This window comes from Ochotona curzoniae, unplaced genomic scaffold, assembly GCF_017591425.1.
Source record: "Ochotona curzoniae isolate NIBS_2020 unplaced genomic scaffold, NIBS_Ocur_1.0 contig_1014, whole genome shotgun sequence".
NCBI lineage: Eukaryota > Metazoa > Chordata > Mammalia > Lagomorpha > Ochotonidae > Ochotona > Ochotona curzoniae.
Genome location: NW_024464920.1, coordinates 6,617,030 through 6,629,113, shown reverse-complemented (window position 1 = coordinate 6,629,113; position 12,084 = coordinate 6,617,030). Strand labels below are relative to the sequence as shown.

The 12,084-nt window shown below is 36.7% G+C and overlaps 1 protein-coding gene across 6 annotated transcripts in view; it reads right to left on the bottom strand.

Moving 5' to 3' along the window:
• Positions 1–12,084, bottom strand: part of ANKS1B (ankyrin repeat and sterile alpha motif domain containing 1B) — a 1,034,668-nt gene that overhangs the window by 430,266 nt on the left and 592,318 nt on the right. The window lies entirely within an intron of this gene.

Genomic DNA, 12,084 nt, shown 5'->3' with positions numbered 1-12,084 from the left:
ACCAAAATAAACTTATGTTTTGGCTTTGCTTTTTCCCATGAACTTTTTGAAGTCCCCTTATCAATGCAAACACTCATGAACATGAAATACCATGAAACCATCATTCTTGGTGTGTTTCCTCTAACTTAGTTAAGAAACATAATCCACAATGTAGAAATGCTCTGAGTGGATGATTCTTGTAGAAAACATGAGCAAATAGAGATGAGGTAGCTACAGGTAAAATGAGTCACCAATTTGTAGATTTACCATGGATTAACATTCTATTCAGTTTCACTCTAAATCAAGGGTGGGTTTCCTCTGAATTTTTGGCCCTAATGTCTTTTTTCCTTAGAGTATCTGTTTTATGAAATTTGGGATTATAAATTTGGCTTTGGTCCTTTTGAGAAATAACTTTCCCAGTCTCTCACTGATGAACAGGCTAACAATGTTTTTCCATAATCTTGGAAACATTCCTTTGAAATATAATCACCAATGGTGACAGTATCTCCATTCTTCAGTTTAGGTGGAAGGACAAGAGTCCATTTCAGTAAATGCCAGTTAGCAAACATGGATTAATCACATTGAACAACCTACCTCCCCTGCTAAAGTCATTCAACATTTTCCATTACCTTGCACCACTTCTTAAAATTCTCTTGCCTTCATTTGGGGGAAATTTGGATTCAAATTCTCCTCCCTATTGTAACAGTCTTTTTTTTTTTATTATATTGCATTATGTGACACCGTTTTTTAGGCACTGGATTCCCCCTACCCCTCTCCTAACCCTCCCCCCCATGGTGGATTCTTCCACCTTGCTGCATTGCCACAGTTTATTGTAATAGTCTTAAGTAGAGTTTCCCTCTGGTCACTATCATTTTTCTTCAGCATTACAATGACTGATGATCAGTAGAATCTATCCTGGAACCAAGTGATTTCTGGCATAAGAAATGCCATGATGTAAAAGTAGAAATGAAGAATCAAAGAAAGAACCTGATCCACTAATACACAACATTTTGCTTTAGAGTAAGAAGAGTTTGAAAGAAGCAAATTGGAGAGTGATAGACATGGCTTAGATTCTAGAAGAAGGTCAGTCATAACCTAAGCTGTATGGAGACGTCACAATACATGTTGGTTTCCTAGAGGCTATTTCGAATTCAGAGAAGACTAGACAAAAGTTAAAAATTACAGGCTTTTCTGAGAAAGTACACCCCGAAGATTGCTCCTGCCAAGACAGCTCAACTTTGCAGACAATGCCTAGTTTGTGTAAGGCTCCAGAGTTCGTGGGGTTTGCACTGGCATTTCCCCACCTTCTCAGAAAGTTCGAGTACAGCTGTGAACTAGAAAGATGGGTCTGGCTGGCTGACATTTGAGTCTGCAGAAACAGGGTCATTCTCATTTCCTCCAAGGGTAAATTAGGGATCTCTAAACCTTAAGGAAATGGATGGCTAGTGGGTAGTTTTCAGATATTTATAACTTAATTACAAGGTGGCATGGTACAATGGCTCAGTGACTAAATCCTTGCCTTGCACACGCCAGGATCCCATACAGGTGCCGATTCATGTCCTGGCTGCTCCATTTCCCGTCTAGCTCCTTGCTTGTGGCCTGTGAAGACAGTTGAGGGCAGCCTAAGTCCTTGGGACCCTGTACCCACCTGAGAGACTTGGAAAAAGCTCCTTGCTCCTGGCTTTGAATCAGCTCAGCTCTGGCTGTTACGACCACTTGGGGAGTATCTTTCTCTCTGTCTCTCTTCCTCTCTGTAAATCTGCCTTTCTAATAAAAATAGACAAATCTTTATTTAAAAAAAAGACTTCTGGGACCAGCATGAGTGTTCTGGGTAGAAAAACATGAACTCTGAAAATAATGCTCAGACATAGTAGGATGCATAAACAGTTATGAAAGTGTGATGTTGACATGTGAAAAAACTTGTAAGAACAAAACAGAAAAACAGATCCAAAACAAAATATCATTGGACAGAGAAAATATAATAAAAGTGGCATCTCAAGTCAGTGAGGCCCCGTGTGGACTACAAATTCCTTAAATGATGACAAGACAGCTGAGTGCTCATCTAGTAAAATAAACATTGATCCACGCTTCATTCCCCATATAGGAGAAAACTGCCTACAGATTAAACATGGACAAGCCAAAGCCATAGGGCATCAGAAGAAACTATTGGAAGATTTTTACATTTTTTGAGCAAGTGGGGGGGGGGGACTTTGCAATAATAATATGGAAACTTGCGCATCACTAATTTTGAAAAAGGCTTAATTACATCAACTGCTTAAAAAAGTAAAAAATTGTTCTGCATGGCAAATTCATTCTAAGGTATGAGATAAATGAAAAACAGGAAAAAGATAGATGTAGCTGTTCTTACATCACAAGCATACTTGTTGAATTCTTTATTTAGTGGAGGATTAAGTTTGTGCTTATAAAGTAGACTGAAAATATGTCATTGCAAGAGTTTAAAAGAAAAACAAGGAAAGGAGGAGGAGAGGGGTGTGGAAGGAAAGGAGGCATCAAGAGCAGAGTGAAAAGTGTTATTAAAACTGTATGTATGAAATACAGGAAATCTGTTCCCTGTATAAAATAAATGATAAAAATAAGATGATATGCTTACCAACTTATTCAAATCAATCAATCAAATTGACCAACAATATTCTACTTCCCTCCTCCAAATGGGCAAAGAATACAAAAAGAACATAGGAAAAGAAGCTCGACTTCATTCGCAATACCAAAATGGCATACAGATATTATTTTCACCTAGTAAAGTATGAAATAGCCAAAAGTATGATAACAAGCTATATTGATCATGACGTTACATCACTTTAAAGCAGTTAAACCCTTTTCCTTATATTTCTGGTGATGGCAAAAATCAAAAATAATACTTGAGCAAAACTGCAAATGCACATGCCCAGGAACTAACAAGAGGTTCTGCAATGTACTTATCTAGTATTTTCATCTGCCTATGAAGTTACTCATTGCAGCATTTTTATAACAATATACTAGAAACCCCTCTGCTAATGGGGTGCAGTTCCTGTGGAACATTTACAAAACTAAGCACCAGTAAATGCTCTCATGTTCTTTTATAGTAAGATCTCCTTCATTTTCAATTTTAACTCACTTAAAAAAAAAGTCAACTGTGAATAGTGTGTGTTATTATTTGTTCAATAGCTTTAAAATAAATAAGTAATTAATACTGTTTATATCTGTATCTTGATTATGTACTGCAAGGATATGCCTGATATTGCAGTTCTATATTCTCTGAGAGACATTGATGATGTTTTTATATGCACAACTAACGAGTATAAAATCTAACTTAGAAATTCAAAGTCTGCGATAGCCTCAATGGTTTGAAAAATATTTTGATATTAATGGTTCTTCATTATTGCTTACATTTTTTGTGCTTACATGTATTTCCTTCAGAGTGTATGCATACATTCACATGTCTACACATACACATATCACATATATATACATATATACATATATACATGTATATATACATATACATATATACATATATACATATATATACATGTATATATACATATATATACATACATATATATACATATACATATACATATATATACATATACATATATATATATGTATATGTATATATGTATATATATGTATGTATATATGTATATATGTATATGTATATATGTATATATGTATATATACATGTATATATATGTATATGAAAGATTGAATATAAAGTTTTTCTTTTTAATAGGGGTGGCACTATGGCATAAGCCTCCACCTTCAGTGCTGGTTTACTGAATGGGTGTGAATTCATGCCCCAGCTGCTCCACTTCTGATCCAGCTCCCTATGTCTGGCCTGGGAAAACAGTGGAGGATGGCTTAAGTCCTTGGGCCCCTGCACCCACATGGGAGACCCAGAAAACTCCTGACTTCCTGATTTTGGACTGACTCGGGTCTGGCCACTGCAACCATTTGGGGGAGTGGATAGAAGCTCTCTCTGTCTAGCCTTCTAACTCCACCTTTCAAACAAACAAATCTATGAAAATTGTAAAATATACTAAATAGAGGGAGCATTTAGAGCAGTGGTTAGGTTGCTACTTGGGGTGTCCACATCTTCCATTGCAATGCCTGATTCAATTGCTGGTTCCTTCACCTCCAACCCAGTTTCCTGCTCATCTGTGCCTTGGGTGGCAGTGGGTGATGGCTCAAGCGGTTGGGACCTTGTCACCCGTCTGGCCAATTCAGGTGTCGTTTTGGACTCCTGGCTTCAGCCTGTCCCCATCCTGACAACTGCTTGAATACAGGGTAAACCTGAAAGCTCTTCTCAGTCCATTTCTCTTTCTCCCTTTCAAATAAAATGAAAACACATAAATAAAAAAAAAACTCAGAAATGATATTTGCCTTTTTCCTTGAAGAGACTTTGTAGTTTTCATGAGACTCTTAAATTAGGCTGTTGTTTCAGAAATGATGAAATATTATAAAATAATAGGTGTTCCCTCCTCTTATCACTCTTCCTCTTAAACCTAGGTTTGCAATCTCCCATGGGTCTGTCTCTGACAGCAGCAAGCTGGGTTGGATGCCTTCAAGCGCTCTAAGATCCAGCCAGTTGAAAATATAACCTACTGCACTTGATGCCCCTACAGCCAGATGCCCCACTCTCCAACTTGTGCTGTTTTTGCAGACTGGGGTGTGCACACTTGGTTTTCTTAGTCCTAGAATTTCTCTTAATGGAGAAAACCACTATATTTCAAAAAGAATACATTTTCACTAGAGTGAATAATATTTTTGTAGGGCAAGTAATGTTTTCTTAATATCTAAAGACGGACTAGAAAATGTATTTTGCTGATAACTTCAGGAAGAAAAGTCTCCTCTGCTGTCCCTCTTCTTTAGAAACCTTCCAATGGATGATTGGCATATGGGTGAGTGTTAATTATTTTATTGTTTATAAATGGAACTTAATTAACTATAGAAGAAAAGACAAATACAAAGACCTCTGATTTAATTTAAAAGGAGTTTTCTAGAAAACTGACATAATAGTAGCTAGATTTTCACACTTAATTGGTGTTTTAAAAAAATAATTGCAACAAGCAAGAAATTTGTCATTACTCCCGCTTTAAAGGATTAAGAAACAGAGACTTAGAATGATGAAGGCACTTGTCCAGCATCACACAGCAAAAACAGAATGGAAGAGGAATACTTGACATGGTATTTGTACTTTTTCAGAAGCTGTCAGGGACTGTATAACCTTACTGGCACATCAAATCTCAAACAGTGTCTTTATTAAGTATCTTACAAAACCTGCTACTAAAGGACTTAAGTGCACAGAGAAAGTTAAATGAAGAGGATTTTTTTTTTTTTTACGTCTAAGAAAAAAACAGCACTGTTGTTCAAGAGTGAGTGCTAGTTTTTCTTGGAGAAAGCTAGAAGTCCCCAGCGGAAAGGTTTTCGCAGCACACCTGGCTATCCATATGCATAGGGAGGATATTTCCTCTTCCCTCTCAACACTAAGAAAAGCTTTGTTGTTAATCTAGATATACTTTAAAAAATGACCTGTAGGAAAAGTTTATTCTACAAGGTAAAACTAGGAAAAACTTTTCTTTTTCAACATAACTTGACAATTTTGGCCTTACAAGGACAGTGTTTAAAAAACTTACTGATGAAAGGCGAACTAATTTTATGTATACAGATTTCAGAATGTAATGACACTTTCTGCCCAATTATATTTCCTGTCCATGGTCCCCCTTATTTTTTAATTTTTACAATGATGTAATTTCAGTTTATAATTGCAAGCTGAACCTTCCACTAAATAAATAATTCAAAAAGAGGTAAGTAGAAAAACCACTGTTCCTTAAGAGCATAGGAAAAAACCGCGAACAATGGTCAAACCTCAGAGTGCCATGTACATGACACGTTTTTGTATATCAATCACCACAAATCCCGAGGCCACTTCTGTCTCGGGTCCCAAGAGGATTAGTGTCAAGTTGTATGCTTAGCTGTAACAGTTATTTTCCTTAGTTTGGGTTTTTCTGCAATATTTCCTCCCCTCCCGTTGATGATTTTTATTTAAAACTGCATGGTTGGTATATTTTACTATTGTTTTAATGAGTCCTGTTTTATCACAATTATATCTTTTATTGTAAACCTTTCCAGATTTTTTATATAGAAGCAGAATACAATTACAGAGTTCTACTTGACATACTAAGAATATGATCACATTCCCTACGGGAAAAAATAACAAGAGTACACCAGGTACAAATGGCTAACTTAAGCTCACACTGGAGACATTTTGTTGGCAGTGCACAGGATAACGAAGTCCCATTTTCTTTTATTTTCATAGCAAATGATCACATCACTATCAGAAGTGTTTGATATATTGAAATTGGTAGATATTAAATAGCTGGCTATTATATGCAATATTTTGCTAAGAATAAGCCTTACCCTCACAGCTAAATTGTGATTATGCATATTTGATCTGACCTGAAGAGAGAATGATACAACTTTCCATCAAAACGCTTGGTTGATAGAATTATAACAGCAGTTGCTGCAAGATTTGATGTGTATATAGTCTAGTATACATAGCTTACAAACAAGAGTCCTCAAAAAAGTGCATAGAACGAGCACGCTACGAAAACATCACGCACGGATTTCAGAATTTTTACATCAGAATAAAACTCACTTTTTAAAAAATACGTGCTTTAAGAAGAAGTATTACTGATTATTTTGAGAGAGCGAGCAAGATTGAGATTATCATAGGAACGAGGTCAACCTAAGTCAGGAGTCTGGAACTCCATCTTCTGTATGGATCGCAGGCACCAAAGTAGTAGAGTCATCAACTGCTGGTGTCCAGGAGCAGGAAGCTGGACAAGAAGTAGAGGAACCAGAACTCAAACTAGGCCTTCCCCTACGGTCCATACTAATCACTGCGCCCTACACTTCTGTTGTCAACAAAGCACTTATTTATGTGTTCATTTCTGGTTTTCTGGTGTGTGTGTGTGTGTGTGTGTGTGTGTGTGTGTGTGTGTGTGTGTGAGAGTGACAAAGTGACAGAGAGAGATCAAGAGGAAGATCTTCCATCCGGCAGTTTGCTTTTCAAGCAGCTAAAGCCAGGAGCCTGGAACTTCACTCATCCTGTTGTACCACCCTGGGAGATTTGGGCCATCACCCACTGCCTTCCCAGGCACATGAACAGGGAGGCTGAATGGGAACAGAACACCCAGTACTTGAACAAGCACTCCATCAGGGATGCTCGTGTTGTACGCAACATCTGCCCCCTAAACTCATCTTTTAATTATAGTCCATGAACCTTCTGAAGCCCCTTTGTATTGTCACATCTACAATACTGATGACTGTAGCATATAATCATGCTACACATACACACAGACAAGCATATATTCATTTTTTCAAAATGATGGCTATAGCAGAGAAAAAGTTAATTTTTGGAGGGAAAAGCTATGTTGTGGGACGATTAACATTGAAATCAAGGGCCCAACACAGTAGCCTAGTGGTTAAAGTCCTTGCCTCATGTCTGCCAGGATCCCAATGCGTGCCTGTTCATATGCCGACTGCTTTACTTACCATCCAGCTCCCTGCTTGTGGCCTGGGAAAGCAGTCGTGGAGGGCAGACCAAGACTTTAGGACCCTGCACCCATATGGGAAGCCTGGAAGAAGCTTCTGGCTTCTGATTGGCTCAGCTCCAGCTATTACAGCCACTTGGGGAGTGAACCAACAGACAGAAATCTTTCCCTCTCTGTATATCTGCCTTTTCAGTAAAAATAAACAAATCTTTAAAAAATACTGACATAAGAAGAGATGACTGGCTGAGAAATTAAAAAGGTGAATCAGAAAAGGCCTAAGACGATTTTGGTACTATCAAATAAAGTCTAAGCTTGGGTATGATAAGAATTAGAAAGTTATTAAAATTAGAAGAATGCCCTTTCCTCATGATTTACTGGCATCTCAAAAACAGAGGATTATTCTTCCCTAGGTAGATTAGGTAAAACTCGCAATCTTTTTTTTTTTGATAAATTCAGAAGAAAGAGCCTTACGCAGACATGATTAAGGTGACATCACTGGACATGTATTTTTCTGTGGTCAGTGGACTGGAAATGAACCGTTAAAGGGGAAGACATCAAGGGGGCAGTTTTAGTACTTGTTCAGATGTAGGGGAAGCCGACAGGGGGAGAAGTGCAAAGATGTCCCACTAGGAATGTGGTTAAACCAAGTCAGTGGGTAACACACGGTCTGTTGTAAGTATTCGGTTGCTACCATTTCTGTAATATGTAGAAAAGCATACACTGTTGAAATGATAACTATTTTTTTTGTTATTGTAATGGTTCTTATAAAAAATCTTATTGGAGCCAAGAAGGAAAGTAGAGTGTTAGGAACTTTCTGTCTCTTCCCACTTGCCTCTGTGATGTGTCCGTCCTACAGATCAGCAGAAGGTGCTTAGTAAAGTCATTTTGCATATTAATACAATGAGCAGATCCATAATATAGGCATTTATCAATTAAATTATACAATTATTAAATGCATATCTTGGGGGAAAAGCGCTGTAAAATACGGACCTGGCAACATTCCTAGCAGAATCCTGTTGAAATCCACACACTTGAGATTTATTGGTCCTTTGTCCTGAAGAAATTACCAACTGGAACGCTTTTAAGGGAGGACATGCCTCCAAGAAATACCCATAGAACAAAACATCAAAGGATGAGTCACAGGGTTACAGTGCTGGAAAGGATGTGCAGCCTTTTCCTCCAACTTTCAAACCAGGAAACTGATGCTCTTGGAGGCAGTTTCCCTGGACCAGCGGCTATGTGAGCGCAGAGGTGGCTGTGGAACCAGAGCTCAGAACTCACACCCCTCTATGAAGGTGAATCTCACTAGTGCTAATTTTGTTGCAGAGGATCTTTCCTGGCACATTATAACAAACTACTTGTAAACGGGAATGCTAATGAAGAAATGTATGCAGCATGATTTCTTGTCTTTGAAATACAAAAATTTGTCTTTATCCACTGGTGATCTATTTACATGTAGTGACTGCAGGGTGCTGGAGAGGAGCGCCCTGCAACACCACAGCAACACTCAACATTGACAGCAGCGAGGTAGGAAAAAGACATATAGCCAGAGTGTGGCAAAAGTTAGGTGAAAATTAAGTTCACAAAGCTCTATCCATAAAATCACTACAACACAAATTGTGTACAAAAGAAATATTGCTTAGATCAGGACTAGGATCTGGATACATCAGAATCTGTGTAGCTTCAATTTTTTTTTCTTTCAGGAACATAAAAATAAAATTAAGCTAACCATTTTTCTGAAAGCACCGAAACATATTATCTTCTCCCCAAACACATAATATCATATATTCATTACAATATTCATCGAGATCATTGCATAATTACTGACATGGCAAACTTGTTTTTAATTTAAAATATATATTGGGGCCAGCATTGTGGAGGAGCTGGTAACACCACTGCTTGTGACACCAGTGTGCATACAGGGTCCATTCATATCCCTGCTTCTCTACTTCCCTGCTTCCTGCTCATGGCCTGGGCAAAGCACGTGAAGACCCTCTTATCCAAGCAGAAGACCACAATGATGTTCCTAGCTCCTGGGTTTCAGTCTGGCCCAGCCCTGGCCACTGCAGCCGTCTGAGGCATGAACCAGAAAACAGCCCGTATCTGTAACTCTGACTTTCCAATAAATGACAGATCTTTAAAAAAACAAATCCATATGTATGTATATCTATGCAAATTGTTTATCATTCTATTTACTTACTAAACTGGACTTGTGATTTTTATTAAATGGTTTAGGCAATGAAAATAAAAGTGACATAGTACTGTAAAAATTTTGGAAACTTAACAGAGCAGGAGCTAAAACTCAGTGGTAATCTTATCAAGAGAATATTCACTATTAATCTTTTACATGTGTCCTTTCAGATCTTGTGTGTGCGTGTGTACTCAAAGTCAAGCTGTATTTATTGTGGCTATTGGGTTCTTTAATAATATATCCCAGCTATACTCTCATGGTAATAACTATAAATGCAATATCATTTTACTTAGCTGTTTTACATATTTTTACCACAATTACTAAAATTAATTTACAGAGTGACCATTTGTACTCACTTAAGTTTTAAATTCTTTTTAAAATAATCACAAATAATGCTTCAATAAATATATATGCATTACTGGGTTTTTATTTTAATTTTCTTGCCTTTGCTAAGTTGTTTTCCTAGAAAATACTCTGTAAGTGATATAGATAGGTATATGTTGTTTTAGTTCCCAAGATGGATAAATTCCTAATTCCTTAGACAGTTTATATTTGAACAGTATACCACAGATATAGTTTTTCTCATGGGTAAGGAATTCATGCTTATCACTTAGTTCTTCACTATAATTTGGGAAACAAATTTATATCTAGAAGCAGCTGTTCTGACTCATGGCTTATAAAAATCTATTATCTATCTTTCAAATTAGTTCTAATTATTTATACTTCCTTCTTTTTTGATATAATGAGGTTATTAATGGTGAATTTTATAAAAATGCACCAATATTCATGTGGAAATCATTCAATTAGTATTTTTGAAGCATCTACAAAGGAGACTTATTGGACTAATTTCCCCATAATATATGAAACAGATACCATCCCTATCTTCAAGATACTATATATAGAATGTATCATTAACTGTCCACTGAGAAACTTTCCTCTGGGCTATTATTGTGGGATAGTGGGTTAAACTTGCGCCTGTGACTCCAGCATCTCATGTGGGTGTGGGTGGCAGTTCACTGCAGGACTGCTTCACTTCTGATCTAGCTCCCTGCTAATGGCCTGGGAAAAGAAGCAAGGGCTGATCCAAGTTCTCAGGGGCCTGTCTTGTATATGGCAGACGCCCAAGGAACTCCAATTTCTTGGCTTTGTCCTGACTTAGCTTAGCCATCATGGCCATTTGGACAAGATTTCTCTTTCCCTCTCTCTCTCTCTCTCTCTACTCTTAACTCTGATTTTCAAATCAGTAAATTATCAAAGACAAAAAAAAAAAGGAAAATTATTTTTAAGAAAATAATGGATGGAAGGGAAAAATGTCAAGTCAAAAATCTTTCAGTAACTACTGTGTGCAAGGAATGTAGCTAATTAATTTGTCATTTGTTAGGGTTTCTACAAAAATATCGGTAAAAGAAGATATTATTTATTATAGCTATTTTCCATTTCAAGAAATGAAAATCAGAATAATGAAATGTTTTGTTGAGGGTCACCATTCCAATTCCAGTAACTGTGGATATTTTAACCAGGTGATATATTTTTAGGTCAATAAAACAAGTTTTTAACTATTTGAGCATGCCAGCAATAGATAGTATCGTCTCCTAAGTGGTGAGCTTATGTGGTTGGTCATGCATCACAAATATACGGGAAGTAATTCGATGCCAGTGAGGACTGTGTCTGCTCTCATCAGCAGCTTTCCACCGGAGGGTGAATTATGTGTTGGATGAAAAGTAAAAGCACCATTTCTGAACTACTGATATGAGTAAATGTAAGGCCACAGAATATCTTATACTATTTTATTAGTATTTAATATTCAATATGTTAATAACAATATTTTATAATATCAAACATTTTAATATTTATATTATCTTATACATAAGGGAACCCTATGTTCACATATTGAAATGACCTCTAACTTAAAACTAGAGAATCTCAGCTAGACTCTAATGATTCAAAACTACACTATCTAAACTATTTTGGTTCTAATGACTATTTGGAATATATGGTACTAAATGTGTTGTGCTAGAGACATACTTGTTCAGCTGATTAAATAAAACATGGTAAAAATTTCTTAACTCAGGCTAGCATACCATTTACTATAATTTATATTTTTACATAGTTATTCTATTGTCAAAGGATTTCTTATATTTATTCTATCTGAAAAAGTCACTTAGTAAAGTGTTACATGAAATAAAAATAACACTTTTCTTGATTTAGATGTAAAACAGGGTGCTTGCATGCTAATGTATCCTACTCGCCACCTTCCCCAGTTGGCTCTATTAAAAATAGTACTGTAAAGAGGAATAAAAAATCAAAAATAAAATATGCCTATTGCAAAGCATTTCACAGAGAGGCTTTTATGCACAA